General features: G+C 36.2%; 3 long non-coding RNA genes and 1 pseudogene across 4 annotated transcripts; all 4 read right to left on the bottom strand.

Moving 5' to 3' along the window:
• Nucleotides 1–391: 391 nt before the first annotated feature.
• LOC147500862 (uncharacterized) lies at nucleotides 392–4,833 on the bottom strand (annotated as a pseudogene). Its single transcript, XR_015196535.1, has 9 exons — nucleotides 4,449–4,833; nucleotides 4,275–4,367; nucleotides 4,077–4,181; nucleotides 3,456–3,608; nucleotides 3,212–3,309; nucleotides 3,006–3,134; nucleotides 1,893–2,072; nucleotides 1,250–1,366; nucleotides 392–713 (listed from the first exon to the last, which is right to left on the bottom strand). The product of XR_015196535.1 is annotated as an uncharacterized LOC147500862 (transcript).
• A 1,349-nt stretch (nucleotides 4,834–6,182) lies between these two features.
• On the bottom strand, nucleotides 6,183–7,173 carry LOC147500861 (uncharacterized). Its single transcript, XR_015194770.1, has 2 exons — nucleotides 7,066–7,173; nucleotides 6,183–6,896 (listed from the first exon to the last, which is right to left on the bottom strand). It is a non-coding gene; the product is annotated as an uncharacterized LOC147500861 (long non-coding RNA).
• Nucleotides 7,174–8,235: 1,062 nt separating this feature from the next.
• Nucleotides 8,236–8,726, bottom strand: LOC147500860 (uncharacterized). Its single transcript, XR_015194769.1, has 2 exons — nucleotides 8,625–8,726; nucleotides 8,236–8,533 (listed from the first exon to the last, which is right to left on the bottom strand). It is a non-coding gene; the product is annotated as an uncharacterized LOC147500860 (long non-coding RNA).
• Nucleotides 8,727–9,226: 500 nt separating this feature from the next.
• Nucleotides 9,227–12,611, bottom strand: LOC147500859 (uncharacterized). Its single transcript, XR_015194768.1, has 4 exons — nucleotides 12,157–12,611; nucleotides 11,947–12,018; nucleotides 10,761–11,044; nucleotides 9,227–9,371 (listed from the first exon to the last, which is right to left on the bottom strand). It is a non-coding gene; the product is annotated as an uncharacterized LOC147500859 (long non-coding RNA).
• Between the last annotated feature and the right edge of the window lie 4,804 nt (nucleotides 12,612–17,415).

Genomic DNA, 17,415 nt, shown 5'->3' with positions numbered 1-17,415 from the left:
AACTACTAAACATCATGTGCGGAGCACATGCATCATGCTAGTACTGAAAATAGTGTAAAAAGAAAGTTCCTCATCACCTACGTGGTCTTTGTCACTGGACAAAATAGTAAGTTCGAGAATACAGCAAATGCTCGGTCTGGGTGTGTACTAATATCTGTGCAACTCTTTCCTTTCATCCCAACTACCGAACACTTTTATATGGAGCAATATCATAGAGGTGCATCAAGGATTGATATAAGCAAAAGTGTTTTGGCCCATTTCATTGACTGAGCTGGTTTAACCATCAATTAGAAGTCTGTCAACATTGAGCTGATTGAACTGTTTTTGTCTTAAAACGACCACGTATTAAACCAATCAACTGTGACTCCGACGGGATAAAATCTCTTCATACTAAACCAAAATGAAATGCATTATACGAAATGAGATGTTTGCTACGGACATACATCTATAACTGATACATTTTACATTCTGAAGCAAGGGATATGTGGAAAGAGGTGTTGGAGATGGCGTAAATTACAATCCCCAAAAATTTAGAATGGTTGTGCAAACTACCCAACTGACCGAGCACGTAACTTGTCAGCAACATACAGGAGGTGACTGATATTGGTTGATGGGTAGTGTTGGAGCAGCTTGAGATTTGAAGTGAAATCTCCTGCCAATAGACGCCTGCGAATGAGAACCAACATTGCACAGCATACCCGCAGCAAGGTCTCCTGCACATACCCAATCTTCAGCATAAAAAAATGAAAGAAACAGGATTACACTCACAAAAGCATCGACTCCTTACCCATTCACGTACTCCACAAGTACATACGTTCTACAATGGACATCTGACGAATTTGCAACCAAAATAAGATAGATTGTACTGGCAATTTTTAAAAACATCTCTTTCCTTGGATTCTTTTCAATGAGGTATAAATCGAATTAATTAAAATAATTAGGCAACCTTTAACATTATATCTACTATGATACTACATATCCCCGACAAAATGTTTAAAGAGCGTCTTGGCATTGCAGATGTGAATACACAAATGGGATGCGTGACACCTACAGACTTGTATCTTCACCAGTGTGTATTCAACAGTATTAGAAGCAAGAGACACAAAAGCATCTCTCGCGAATACGTGAATATTATTGTACTTTAACACAGTTAGCTACAAGTAAGATGACAGTAGTTATGAACCGCTTTATAGCATTGTTATGAACCGCTTTATAGCATAAAGAATACAATCAAAGAACCAGTACCCACCTGAGGACCTTCTGGGTCACTTAAAAGTGTGTCCCAGATGTGAAGGCTGTCTGCAAAGTTGAACTCTTGGGTCAGCAGCAACGTTATCCATCTAAATGCATAGAACTGTGGATTCACCTGCCATTTCAACATCCAGAAATGAGGTCCTTTAGGTGAGCTATACCACTTGAGGACATATTTCTAGAAAAATTATGTTGCAAATGAAAGCCGTAGCATCCAAAGGCAAAGAACCTGAAACCAAATTGTATGGCTATAACTACTGTAACTCACATCTGTAAACTTAAGGGACTGCAGTTAGGATCTTTGAGAACATGGAAGCAACAGAGCATAAAAGATCGACCACTTTTTGTGTGCTCTTTATAAGTGTTGTACCATGAAAACTTCTCTAGCTTTTCAATAGGGTAGAATGATGTCAACTGTCTTGAACTCCATTTATGATTATTCTTCATCAGGAATCACTTCTTAGTATAATTTCACATTTCCTCTTGAAGCAAGTTAATAACTATTTAAACAATATCTTTACTTTGTCCGTCCTCCCGCCCCAACACACACATGCACGGAGAAATACATTGGATGACGAAAAATAAAATTATGAACTACTGGAAGACAAAATTTAGCACTTCGTAATGTAACCATATCTTACTTTGGTTGTGACCTCCAGATGACGCCAAAGTTCCTCGTCATGCTCCTTTAATAGCTGCGACATCTTTGTAATTGTAGAACGGATACCAACAACACTGTTGTCAAGCTGCTGGCAGAAGTGGTCCCGAATCCACTTAACAACTCGACAAAACAAAAAATGTGTCTGCCTCTCTGCAGAGGCCTGCATACCAACCATGAAAAGCAGTAAGGAACTAATCGAGAGTCAAGACTGACTAAAGAATAAGGGCCCCCAAAGAATAATAATCAGATATGGTTTACCTCCTCTAATGCCAAGTTACAAGAGTATGAAAGAATGATTACCATATATATATTACTTATTATCATTTTTAACTTTTGTCAACTTGAGGATCCAAATGTAGAAATTGTAAACAAAGAAACAACATATTAACTCATAATGCCTCTAATTTGAAACTTGAACGATAAGGGAGTTAAGTCCGATTATCATAGAAAAGGAAAGGTAACCAAGCTGACTCAGCTCGATATTGCCTTAATTGCAACTTAAGTCTTGAGTATGCCATCTCCAATAATGAGAACCTTAAAGAAGAAACCCTTAATTGAGATCTCAGGCAGTTTCAAGTGAAAAGGATTACTCATATTAGACTCCCAAGGATTGGGAATGGATAATTGGTGAAAAATGACAACTCAGCCAGTTTTTGACTTCAACCTAATCAATTTGTGTCATTATGATATCACCCACTAACTGGATCTTACTTCTAAACTTGACAATTATTTGTTCACTTCTTAAGTTCTTAACCCTTCCACCACTTGGCTCTAAACGACTACTTGACCACAGTTTTACCTCGGGCAGGACTACAGGATATAAAAAACAGTGCTCAACGTTTTTAGAATAAAAAAAAAAATTGTCTCTATTTATGATTCTAAGGTTCTTTATTCACTCAATCCAACAAAACTTTAGAGTTGAGACATAAAAGAAGATGTCAATTGACATGACCCCTCTTTGCTTTCTTATTAGACAACAATCACAACAAAATTAGTGTGTAAAACAGAAAGAATGAATGAGACATGTCCAAGAAGGAATATAACATGTGACATGCACAGTCCGAATTGAGATTTAAGAATCACTAGTTCTTACAGCATTTTCCTCGTCAGGGTCATTCCTGAATACATAGAACAGTGGTGCCAAAACTTCATTCATTCCTTGAACATATCTTATACCAGGGTTCAGCTTTGCAAATATTATCAATATCCGTCTCAAAGCCTCCTGCAAATAAAAGAAAAGCCAACTGCTTTAGGTCATTGAGCCTATCTCTTGCCTAAGCCCAAATAACAAGGGCCCACCTGATTAGATTTTGCAAAGGATGAATCCCCAGAGAAGAAATGCAAGTCAGGATGAGGCGCTTTACATCACGGTCAATCTGCTCGATGATTTCTGTGTCCTGCAATATGTGATTTCCGATTATATGAAACTCTCTGTGTCCACATTTTAACCTTTCATTACACCTGTACCGAATTTAAAAACTATCTGAATTCATTACGCATAAAATCTGGGACTATGAGTTACCATGGCCTTTGATATAAGTACCTGGAAGAACTGATTCCAAATGCTGGTCTTTCCAAGGCTCAAAGGGTGTTCCCCCTGTGGAATTTCAGATCGTGGTAACAGGCCTTTGTCTTCCAATTTTGATTCATCGGTTTCAAGTCTGGTAGATGTCTCCAACTTCCTTGTGATTTCTGACTGACTAGCCACAAAAACATTTAGAAATCCAAAACTCTCTATAGACACAAAAGAAAACGGGCACAAAAAGGACACCTATGGATACAAATAGTTTTTTTAACCTAATTAGGACACCAATAAGTAACAAAGAAAACTATGTCTGTAGGTCATCTATCAAAATCCCCTCTCAAAGTTGTAATTGCAACCTCATTGTTTGAGGCAAGATATTAAAATTGTACAGCTGACACTAATCGTTGGAATGTCATCCAGGTTCCAGCCAAGAAAGACTAAAAAGGACCAAGACATTGTCTAACTGAGTATACTTAAGGACTCAGATTTCCATCTAAAAGGGGTGATGCACTCAGTAGTAAGCTGTGTAGCATACTCTCAAAATAGTATCTTCTATGTTTTCATTCAAACAACACCAATATCCTAAAAGCCAATTAAAATGTGTGAGGCATCATTAATAAAACTGTTAAACTGACTCACGGGATTGACAAGAAGCTCGTCGGTAAAATGCTTATACTGAGATCTCTTCCTAGCTAATTCAGCTACCCAATGTCCACGATCAGTCGGTAAATAACTCAATAGAAGCTGCACAACCAACCAACCAAAGCAAACATAACAATCACTTAAAAAAAACAAAGATCCAAAAAAAGTCAACCACTAAAAATTCAATAAATATACCTTCCATACAGTAGAACGAATCCCAGCTCCATCAGGTATACCTTGTGATGCCAATCTTCTTAACTCAAGCAAATTAATCACCTTCCTTGACAACTAATGAATAAAGAAAACAATTAAAGTGAAATTTAATATTAAAAAAAACAAATAAAGTATTAAAGGTAATTAATTAACCACCTCAGCTAAAAGTTGAGATTGTCTAGAAATATCTTCAGGTGAGAAACTAGGTCCATGATGCTCATCATCCTCTTCTTCTTCTTCTTCTTGTATACTTTCTTGTTGTTTAACAATTTGGGGTTCTGGAATTGGAGGAGTTTGGATGATGGGTTCAGGTTTAGGAATTGGAATTGGAATTGGAATTGGAGTGTATCGTTCTTCAGTTTCTGGTGATGGATTTGAAGTCCATAATGAACTGTTCATCCATTCCGGTACTCTTTTCTTCACCATTTTCTCTCTCTAACTTTTTCAATTAATCAAAACTTTTTTCTTCATTTAATTTTGGGTTTTTTTAGGGTTTTGATTTTTGAAGATATCGATGATTATTAATTATTAATTAATTAATTTGAGTTGATTGATTGATTAATTGATGTCTAGAAAGTAGAAACACGTGGATTACACATTTTCAAAGTTTCGATGCCGGTTTCTCAAATCTCGGCACATTATTGTCGACATATATTGATGAGTATAACAAGTTAGCAAGTAGTAACACACCATGTGCACTGATTGTTAGTTTTCTTGTTGGTTTTGGCTTGTTTTTGGATTTTAGTTTTTAGTTTTTGGAACAGTTCCAGATAAGGATAGATATATATGTTATTACTTATGACGAGGAATGTGGCTCGATGGTGTGAAATAGGCCAGTGTATATCTCAGCTCAATCCGATTAAGTTTTGGACTTTGGTGGTTAGTGTCATGCTTTTTGTCGAGCTGCTACGCATAACAAGTGTCTGAAATAATATGCTCATGAATCTCAAAATTCAGTCGGCTTTTAGTTTAATACTAAGAAAATGTGATATTCACTGATGTGTCCATAGTACTCGGGAACAGGTGCGTGGTGTACTTCAGTACTTGGAAAGAATTGAAGCTTCTCCTCATAATGCTGAGTTGAAGTACTGAGGAGTAGTCCAATCTATTCTTGCTTTCTTGTTCTACAGTAACCTGTAACCATTGCCCTTATGGTCGTATCTAGGGAATTAATACAACAATGGTAAACAAGCTAGCTAGCACTGATAGTGAAGTTGAGATAAATTAATGTTTATGAGTTTCAAATGTTTATTGCTCCTTCATCAATGCTACACATATGATAATGGCTGCAGTGTTCTGTATCAAAACATATTTATACTGTTTGACCTCTGGCCTGCTTAACCCCGGCTAGTTATCAGAGCAAGTTCAATGGGAGGCTATATGGGCGGCTAAAGACAAATATAGCACCCAAACCACAAAAATGTCATTCCAATGAAGCTGCCAAAAGGGACTTAAATTTAGGAGTCAAAAACCCAACCAAAGTTAAGACCTTCACTAGCAGCTGCTATAATAAGTTTGGGAGACGGACGACATAGTTTTTGCCGTCCGTGTGTTAAATTTCGACGGACGGTAGAAACTATGTCGTCTATCCAGAAAAATTTCAACTCAAGTTACAAAATAATAAACGGACGGCAGAAACTATGCCGTCTGTATCATTTAGCACTTCAAAACAAAAAACACGATTGGATTGGTTTTTTTATTTTGGGGTGCCAAATTTGGCTGGGCAAGCTAAAAAACCTATGTGGCACCTTTTAGCAGCTCTCCATTAGACTTGCTCTTAGTGCCTGCAGATAAACAGAGATAACAGTAGTGAACATTTACAGTTCAAACACTTAAGAAGCTAGCCCTAAAGTTGCAACCAGTGGCGGAGCCAGGAAATTCATCCAGGTAGGGCATTACAGAATATGACTATTGACGATAAATCTCTAATACATTTATAAGTACATCACAATAGCTTTTTTAATATGAAAACAAACAAAATATATAATAAATATATCATTAGCAAAAAAAAAAAACCCCAATCGTTCATAAAAAGGGAAACATAACTTAGAAGAAAAATTATCAGTTCATATAACTCCAATAACATAATAACTTTCACAATTGGCCTCGGCGAGTTGAACGATGCCCTGAAGCTGAACGACCAATCTTTTGGAAGTGTTGAAGGATTGAACCATGAAGCATTGAATCTTTGTAGTTTATTGTATATAGGTGTTAATTGAAACTTGTGCTCATGGGGGCTGAAAAGGACCCTTTAGTAGATATGATCGACGAACAAACTCTCACTCATTAGGAGGATAATCTGAAACTTGAGGGCGTAATCCGGATCGGCAGGAAGATTTGTATGATCATTCAACACACGGTTTCGCTTTAACGTAGGTTGCACTTGATTAGGGAGAGTATCAGCCACGGGTGACTGATTAGGAATAGACTTTCTTATGAGGAATTTGTCCATATCAACACAAAAATCAATTGCATTTGGTTATAAGAAACCCCACATTGCAAAAGCCCAAAATTCACAAAACTAGGCCAGATTACTCACCTCCATGCATCTACCAGGACAGTACACCCCACAACTCAGCACCAAGGACATAGGGAGCAAACGATCTAAAAAGGACAAGGATTCGGGGAGCACTTGCTAAACTTGTACCTTGTATAAAGGATAATGACAGTATTGGTGAACGACTATTTTATGAGAGCTTGTTGGCAATTGTTATAATTTTCTATCAAAGATCCAATTATATTGGATATTTTGGTAGAGCATGGGAGAATGTACCTGCACGAAAATTGGTTGGTTCTACATTTCTGCGTGAAAATTGGTTGTTAATATATTTGCAACTTTGCAAGTGTGAAAGATAGAGAGAGGAGAGACCGAGAGCCAGAGAGGTATTTGTGAATTGTGGGTTGGTGAATTAACAACCCGGCTGGGGCGCTGCCCTGGGCATTAAAGTTGGACACTAGCAGTTAGGCCTTGTTACTTTTTCTTTTGTATACTACTATTTTTTTTTAATCCGGAATTGAGGGGGACCTAGGCCCTACCTGGTCCAACAATAGATCCGCCCATAGTTGCAACTAACAGTAAAAGCATTATATTTACTCGGGCACGTAAGTTGTACGTGCTAGGAAAGAAAATTGGGGTGAAGAAAATCAAAAGAATAAATGCATGTAAATTAGAATAGTAAATTTAAAACTTCAATAAGAAAAAAACACTTCAATACGCTAGTTGTATTCTTTATTCGATTTGATTTTTGATGCTTTGCCATGTTGTGAATACCACAAACTAATTTAAATTGTTTAGTATGGGAGGAGTATGCAAGGATTGCAAATGAAACTTTACATAAAATTGTTGTAGCGAGCTGTGAGGCATTGTAGATGGGTAGCTACCAATCCATGCCATTTATTTTAATTAGCTACCAATTTGAGTGTTGTAAAACTTGTTTACTCAATTATGAGTTCATAAATTCTATAATGACATGGTGGTTTTGTTTTAGCAATGTCAGAGTCTATTTCGACTTCAATATTTTTTTTTAGACAACGACTTGTGCAGCCCTTTCCCAAGCTCCTATGCTGTAGTAAGTATTTTTTAAGAATAAAATGTGCATAAATTCCCATAAACATTGGAAATGGATATTGTTATATGTTGTTAAGCATCCGATCTGCTGAGAAACTCCCAATCAATTTTTTGATAGTTGGAGAACTGAGATGAAACTAAGGCTAAGCAATATTTACTTAGTGTGCAAATGTTGGATTGATCAACTATAAGTCTCAAGAGCTAATAAATTGAAGGCTTTATATATGATGAGTTTCCATGCATGTAGAGTTTCAGACTGAGTTTTATATATGTTAATTGCAACGATAGTACGATTTAAATTACCCTTCTTGCAGTTATACAAATAGTCCTCCAACAAATTTAGTTAAATTCAGATAAAAAAAAAATCTCCAAAGGTTTGCAATATTATTTATACTAAACGTGGTGTGGAAACACCCATAGAGTCTAAGTATAGGTTTTTTACAAAGGAAATCTGGCGGTCTACTATGCCAACACGGCAACACATATTTGTGGCTATTACAATACCATAAGAGGCTAGAATGTCCGCTGTAGAGTTGCTTTCTCTGTAGACGTGTATGAGAGATACATCTTCAAAGAAGGAAAAGAGATGCCTTATGTCGTCAATAATGTATCCGGCTCCCAAGGTCGGTTTCTGTCTTCTCCTCTGATGCATTGTATCAATGCCTTTGATAACCTGCAGGAAGGTTCACCAAAAAATTAACTCAATAGAAAATTGACAGTAGGGAATCAGCGTAAACTAAAGGAAGTACCGAATTTCGACTTACAACAATGCCTATGTCATTTTTATCATTTCCATTCATCTCAAGGGTGTTCTCCAACACCAGATTCATAAACTGGTCGAATCCACGAAGAGTACCAACAACCAAAGCGATTTCGGCCCAAATTTTGATCGCAAGACATTTTACATAGTAATACAATTAAGATTATCAGTTGCTTTGCAAACAATGTTACATAAAACCAGTAAATAAAGGATCAGCCTACTATTAGATTTGCAAATGAAGCAAATATGAGAACCTTGATTCTGTCCACTTCTTCCCTTTTAAGCTCACTTTCTGCCAAGAGGTGAACTAATCTAGGTAGTATCTTTGGCCCTAATTTCAGCTGGTTCCACACGAAGAGTTGTATCTTTTTCAGAGGAAGCCTTCTGCCAATTCTCAGAAAGTTTAGAATAGATTCATGAGAACTTGAAATCTTTTTAAACTTCCACTTATTTCTAGCTTGCCATATAACATTCAACATATCAATGAAGTAAGTAACCATTTGCGCGCGTCTAGAAAACTTCTCATTAGGCTCTCCATTATCACGGGCTGACATTGTCATTGTGGTGGTACTTCACCTCGCCACGAAAGCGCAGATCGATAGTATGCTAAGATAACGGTTCAATAAGTCAATACAGACTCGCACTCTGCAATAATTTTTGTGATGGATGAGGGCTTATCCTTAGTTGATTTAGATGATCCTGCTGACACAGCTGCATGTGAATATCTGATATTCCTCAAGGTCCAAAAGAACTGAAATTGAACACGAAACATTAAATGTCTTCAAAAATTATCTAACTCTAACTATATGAGTCGTAGCATTAGCTTCTAATACAGAAAAATGGTCTCTTGTCAAGGTCAAGAGCCCTGAATCCCCTGATGAATGATGTGAACAGTTCAGAGTTTGATGACCGGGAAACAGTCTGGAACCTTGAACATTGCCAATCATGGGAAGATGTTGTTCTTTTTTAAGCATAACAAATATGAGGCATTTAGCATTTGTAGGAGGCAAACTAAGGTCATCAGGCTTTTCTTAGTACAATAGCATATCTAGAGAATGTGGCCTGGAGGCTCAAACAATGCCGAGAAAGTAACCTTACGTCTCTATGTGACAATCCCACCATAAAAACACAGGATATGTGAAAGTGGCCCATGACGATATGGCTTAAGAAATTATATGGATGATCCATTGATTCCCTGATCCTCCTCATTCGACTCCTTACCCTCTCTTCGGTAAAAGATCTTAATCACCCTCAGCATGTCTATAACATTCCCGCGAGTCCGTATCCACCACTCCCAAAGGACATTTATCACCATGAGGGATAAAATAATAAGGCATTATTTATAGGATATTCAATATCAAAAAACTACTTAACCAAAACAACAGGTTTCAAAATCAAACCTTATTCACTTTCTCCAAATGGATTTGGTAAATAAGGTGATACTAATCAAAACTATAAAAAGGAAAAACACAAAAAACAATTAGTAAAAACTTACAAAACACAGGGAATAAAAATAAAAGTAAGCTTATAACTCTAAAACAAAGAAATGCAAATAACTTGCGTACAATTTCAAACTATTGGCGCTTTCTACACATTTATACCCCAGATAAAACTGTAACTAAGGGTTCAACTTTCTCCGCTTTTTCGACAATATTGCTACATCTAGCAGTTCTTTTATATAAGAATCAAAGGAACTGAAATTGAACACGAAACATTAAATGTTTTCAAAAATTATCTAGCTCTAACTATATGAGTCGTAGCATTAGCTTCTAATACAGAAAAATGGTCTCTTTTCAAGGTCAAGAGCTCTGAATCCCCTGATGAATGGTATGAACAGTTCAAAGTTTGATGACCGGGAAATAGTCTGGAACCTTGAACATTGCCAATCATGGAAAGATGTTGTTCTTTTTTAAGCATAAAAAATCTGAGGCATTTAGCATTTGTAGGAGGCAAACTAATGTAATCAGGCTTTTCTGAGTACAATAGCATATCTAGAAAGAAATTGATGGGCAACGTAAAAATTGAAAATGTGTGTTAAGGACTCTGGTTGATTGTTTATTGGTAGCACGGTCAACACTTCATATTTGATTGTAAATTGTGTTCTTTACGTAAAATGAAAGAATGTTCACCAATGAAATACCTTCAAAAGCATTTTATAGGCCTCCAGCAAGCGATTAGCAATAGGCCCAAACCCATGCAATTGTGGTACCTCCATCATGTGAGTCCAGGTACGAATTGTCTCCACATCCAAAGTGCACTATCAGTTCCATCTCTGCAAGCATCTATGAACTCCTTTGCATCTTCTTCAAAGATTGTATATTTCCAAAGTCTACTGCTAGCTCTGTAGCCAACAATTCTGCCTCTGTGGAGGTACATGACTTCATCTTCTTTGTGCAAGCTCCTAGAAACCTTCCTTCATAATCCCTGCCAACCACCGCTAACGTAGCATGAGTGCCATCATTCACAAACCAATGTTTCTTACATTAATGGCTTACACCATTAAACTATTCCTACTTGGGATGCTATGGTCACAGCATTTCTAAAAAGATTCTTCTATAGAGATTTTTTTGAAGGGAACCACGGAAGAATTCAAATTAGAAATGTTGAATCCCTTCAATAAAACTACACTTTGTTTCATTGGTACTGGAGGCATTTTTACAACCATTCATGAGGCGCAAATAACGTTTTAAAAAGGTAGAGGAGAAACCAAAGACCTAATCACTACATTCTTTTACGAACCCCTTTGAAATAAGGTTCAATGGAAACTCGAACAAAATTGAAACCGTGGCTTAACTTTGAAACCTACCCAATGATATAACAATAATAAAAGAAGCAACAGAAACACTAAACAGAAATAGCATATGCCATTGAGCCTTACTGTTTAATAATCATTCATGGCCACAATAATCCTGGAAGTTTAATCACGACTATTGGATGTCTTGAACAATAAAAATGATTCTAATCAGATTAAAGAACATATTTAGCCATGAAAGATGAAAGAAATTGCATACCAAGTATTGGGTGTATTTATCCATATATATTACAAAAATCTTCAAGAACATATGATTTGTGAAGCCAATGCAAGTCGTCGAACTATAAATGCAATAAAGGAAAGACAGTCGGAAAATCAATCAATCAATAGAAATTGAAATGCTAAAACTTTTTCAAAAAATGAAATATTTAATAAAACTTGTGTCGTTGCTGATGGAATAAGCGACAAAAGAGAGAATATGCAGAGATAGATAACATAACGGAGTTTATATCTTTACATCTCTACATCTTTATGTTTATATTTACTATCATAAAGAAATAACTGGAAAATTTACCTGATTATTGATCATCTTTCGAAGGGAATCAATAGTTGATTGAGAATATGGAGAAAAAGATTGTTGTTGGTGCTGAAAAGAGAGATCAAAATAGAGGAGTTTAATTTTTTGTTGGGTTTTTCGTAAGGATTTAAAACATTTGGGTTTCACTGGGTTTTAATTCCAATCTTATAATGACACAATGGTACAGTACGTGAAAAATGTACTTACAGTTCGTAAGCAATATTCTGACCAAAAGACTCCCTAGTCCCTTTGATTAGCAGACGGACAATGACGACGATTTGTCCCTCGGCCACAGTCTAGCACACCTTGAATGCTCTCACCATCATATTATATTCCCTTTCTAATATGATTGCTGTTTTATCAGGAATATCAATGATTTTAAATGGAATTGAATACCATGAAATGGTGTCTTGGAGACATCTTTCTTTTCTCTGCAGAAGATCGCAACGATCACACCCTTTAATATAATCGTATTCTTCATCATTCCAGAAGATAACCAAGTGAGGATTCGGTCATAAAACTTCCCTCCCTTTGTTCTTGTTATATTGATCGGAGAAGACGAACGAACGGTTTACCTTTTTTTTATTTGGGAAACTGCGAAACGGTGTCTCTGTCTCTGTTTTCTGAGGAGGTTGAGTTTTATAGTCCTGGGAAATGATGTAAACTACCGATTTACCCTTTCTACGGAGCGCAAAAAAAAAAGTGGCTGTCTAACTTTCCGGAAATACTGGAACTAATTGGGAAATCTGGTATCCGCTCTATATATAAGATTAGCCTCTTTGTACGTGTCTCTGCCACGTTAACAATCTCTGATTTTATTTTATTTTTCATTAATTTCTAGATGTGAAACTATCATTTTACCCCTGAAAAAGACAAAACAAAAAAATGGCATGAGCTGTAATATTCGTGTTTGGAAAGGGGCAAAATTGGAAAAAAAAAATAATGGCGTGATGAATTCACTGTTGAAGCCCTCGTTTTATTTAAAGTAGTTAGATGAATTCAAGAAGGTACACATATATAGAATACAAAGTTGGTGAATATATATATATATATATATATATATATATATAGATATAGGTTGGGCCTCGAGGATCTCCAGGTTACACTGCACCTGCAAATCGATCATTTAGAAACTTTTGAGGATTTGGAGGGGTGTCGTACAAGTCGGATATGATGTTTATAGTTATGGAATGATGCAGATGGTGTTAGAAATGATTGGTGGGAGAAAGAACTAACATTGATGCACTAGTGGAGACCATGAGTGAGATTTACTTTCCGCAATATATATATATGATCCACCAAAAATCAGCTTCTAATTCATTTTTTTTCATGGTGGAGTTTCTTTAGAGTTCGTATAAATCGAGTTCATAAATAACGGGCAGAATATACGATAATATGAACTCCACTTAAGGTGACTCCAAAGTTACCCCAGCTACCACTAAATACAATGAATTAAAAGTTGATTTTTGGTGGAGGTGTTCTGCACACGATAGAGATCATCCTCACAAAAAATCGGTTCATTTGAAGATGTACAACCTCGTAAAAAATTGATTAGAATGTTATGAAATTATCCAACGGCTAAGATTTTTTTAATTTTATAATAACTTTTGATAAGGCTAAACATATTCAATTGAGCTGATTTTTTTTTTTTTTTTTTTTTTTTGATTGGTATTGAGCTGATTTTTTGTATGAGTATACTCTATTTTGTGGTGTATCTCTCCACAAAAAATTAGCCCTCAATTCATCTTGCAAGTCCACTTTTCGGAGTGGAGTAATTTTGGAGTCACTATAAGGTGGAGTTCATATAACCATTCTCATACATATAACAGTTTTATGAAGTCCAATTTTATAAATTGTTGTATAAAAAGTGTTGTATGAACTCCAGCTTAAACCAGATCACTTCAATATAGAAGGATCCTTGATCTATGAGATGTTTGAGGAGACGACGACCAAAAAGATGATTATAGTGGTTCTTTAGTGCATACAAACACACCCAACAAATAGACCTTCAATGGACAAGGTGGTGGAGATGTTATTAGAAGAAAACAAATGCCTCCAAATGCCTCCAAATCCCTCACAATCTTCTTCGATCGGCCTCAACATCATAAGATTTAATTTATACTCTACAACCAAATTGCAATAATTTGTGGTGCTGACACTGCTACATGTTGTGTGGTTTAAATTTAGATAGGAAGTGTCTAAATCTATGACTATTCTGCAACTGTAAAGATATTTTAGGTTTCATTTTCTCGAGTGTATATTATCGTCCATGGCAAGATCTTCAAGCTCCACAAAACTTTTCTTAGTGCTGGAGGGCATTTTTTTAAAAAAAGGGGTTTTTAGGTTTTGATCCTCCTAATAATAGGGTAATTAGACTTTGGTCCACCAATGATTGATTATTAGGTTTTGGTCCTCCTAACCGTGAGTTGACCACGTTGACCAACGATGGACGTCCGCCCAACTCACATATTTTGCTATTACCCACAATACCCTTATGAGGTCAATGTTGACCAAGTTGACCATCTCCAATTTTGTAATTTGATGCCAATTCAACGGTATGTGATGAGACACGTGGTCACTTTTTAACGGGTAAGATCTTCTAGATCTTGGCCATTGTTATCAAAACACGTGTTAACTATGGATCTCGATAAAATTGGCGGGAATAAACTCACTAACTCATGCCATTTCTCTTCCTTCACTCTCTCATTTATGTTTCTCATTTCTCTGTTCTGTCATTTTCCACACAGAGAGAATAAAAGTGTTAACAGTCTCTCATTGACGTAGTTTGGATCTTCGAAGGAAAGTTGCAAACTTGGTTAGTTAGGAGTTGGAGTTTTATATATTAAAGAAAAAAACAAACTTGCAAACTTGGTTAGTTAGGAGTTGGAGTTGGAGTTTTATATATAAAAAAAAATAAACAAACTTAGTTAGTTACGTTGTCAATGCTCATTCTTTTGCATGTTTAATTTGCATGTCAATGATTATTTTGAATATTTAAACCCTAATGTTTAATTTGCATGTCAATGATTATTTTGAATATTTAAACCCTAATTAGGTCTGTAAATATTATGTATTTTGTTATTCCAATGGTTAGACCTTTTTTGTCTGTTGGTTATGTTATTTAATTTAAAATGAGGGTCTCCATGTTGTTGCCATTAAATAATTACTTAAGAATAGTGGATTTGTATTTCAGTTTCCCCGTATTTTATTGATGTTTATGTCCATTCCTTATTATATAAAATGTTGTGTTTTGGCTTTGGTTCAGTCATGTGGTATGGCAAAAGAAAATTTGTTGTTCATTTGGGAGGTTCATGGAAAAATACTATGCCTGGTTTATTTTGTTTGGAGGTGTACTCTGGTGGATTGAGGAGAGTATATTCAGTAGAAGGAGATGAGTTAAATTGGATGGAATTCATCCAGGAAATTAGGATGTTTGGTCCCAGGAAAAAGGTGTCATCTGTTCAATGCATTTTAGCAGGGTATTTGTGTCCACTGAGTATTGACAAACAACTTATGGATATGTGGGAGAACATAATGGTTGAAAGTGACAATAAATTCCATCTGTTTGTGTCTTATGATTACCAGAATGTGCAAGGAATGACCCAAGATTGGGAGACAAACCCTAGGGTCATGGGTGTATGTCCTTCAAATCCCACACATGAACCTAATTCAATGCCCACACATGAGTCCATACTCAATTCAAGTCCACCAATTGATGAGTCTAGTTCAGTCCCTTCACATCATCCAAGCCCATCTCTCATCTTTGACTTGACCATGCTAAATGATGAGTCAAGTGAAAATGTCATTGTAGACTTAACCACTTCACAGCCTGTGCCAAATGATGAGTCAACTAGAAATGTCATTGTAGACTTAACCACTCCCTCAAAACAACCTATTCTGACAAAAAAACCAAAACCAAATGCAAAACTTCCTAGAAGAGTAGTATTGCTGAAAGATGGGATTCTAAAGACTTTTTTACAAAACAAGTCTAATTTCTCAGATTTTGAAAGTCAGAGTGATGAAGATGATGTTGAACCAATTCTGGAAGCAAGTGATGAATCATTGGATGAAGGATTTAAGGATGATCAATGGGGGGAGATTGGCTTTGAAAGTCAAAGTGAGGATGGAGATGGTGTGGAACCAACTGTTGTTGATCAACAAGTTGTTGGGAGTAGTCAGGCATGTGTGGAAGAAGTTCTTTCTGAATTCAATGATTTGTTTGAGAGTGGTGAGGCATTTGAGCATGATGTTGAACATGGAAACAATGATATATTCCTTGGTGGTAGCTCAGATGATGAAAATGATAGACAGTTTGAGGTGGTTGCTAGATTTGGCCCTTGTAGTCAAGATACATTTAATTTGGGTGATCCTGAATCTGATAAAGAAGATGAGGATTGGAATCCTGTTGATGTACATTCAAGTCAGAGTTCAGAAGGTTCACTAGTGTTAGATAATGAAGAAGAAGATACTGAGATGAACAATTTTGTGATATCAACAAGAAATTGTTATGTGGAAGAAGATTGTTGAGAGGACTGATAACCCAGAAGCAACAGTCTCCAAAAAGAACTTGAAATTGAAAACAAATATGGAATGGAGACACATTGGAGAGTGTAGACAATTTATAAAATATATGGTAGTCTCCCACAGGTTTAGTTTCAAACAGAAGAAGAATGATAAGGAAATGTATTTTGTGATTTGTAAAGATAAGGACTGCAAGTGGTTCGTGAAATGTAGCAAGAAGATAAATGAGCTTATAGTGAAGCTCAGAAAGTATAATGACATCCATACTTGTGAAGCTGATGAGGAGAACAAAGTTATGCAAGCCAAAGCTCCTTGGGTTGCTAATGAATTGGAAGCATTTGCAAGGGCCCATCCAACCTTTGCTCCAGTTGACTTGTTTAATGAGATATATCGTGAGTATGGTGTACACATATCTTATTGGACTGCTTGGAGAGCAAGGATCATGTTGCTAGAGAAAATGCATGGTAATTATGAAGAGGGGTACATGGTGATGTCAAAAATGAAAAAACAAATTTTGGAAAAGAATGAATGCAACATTGTAAAGTGGTACAAGGATTTTGTAGATGAGTTTGTGGGTTTCTTTGTTGCATACAAGGCATCATTAGATGGGTTTGTGAATGGGTGTAGGCCAATCATTGGACTTGATGGTTGCTTTCTTAAGGGCAAGTATGGGGGTTATTGTCTTAGTGCCATAGGAATAGATGCAATGAATGACATTTTTCCACTTGCTATCTTTATATGTAGGGGTGAGAATAAGTTTACCTAGAACAAGATGCTGAGCTTACTTAAGCCCCACTTGAACAAGCATCCAAACAGACTACAAATACCACTTTTATATCCGGAAAGCGTATGGTCTTATTGATGGTGTTGCAACTAACTTCCCATATGCATATCACAGGTATATTACATCATATATTTAAACTTGATTTTCTCATATTATAGTCT

This window comes from Coptis chinensis, chromosome 5 (genome assembly GCF_015680905.1).
Source record: "Coptis chinensis isolate HL-2020 chromosome 5, ASM1568090v1, whole genome shotgun sequence".
NCBI lineage: Eukaryota > Viridiplantae > Streptophyta > Magnoliopsida > Ranunculales > Ranunculaceae > Coptis > Coptis chinensis.
Note: the sequence above shows the minus strand (reverse complement) of the source record. Positions and strands in the feature narration are given on the sequence as shown.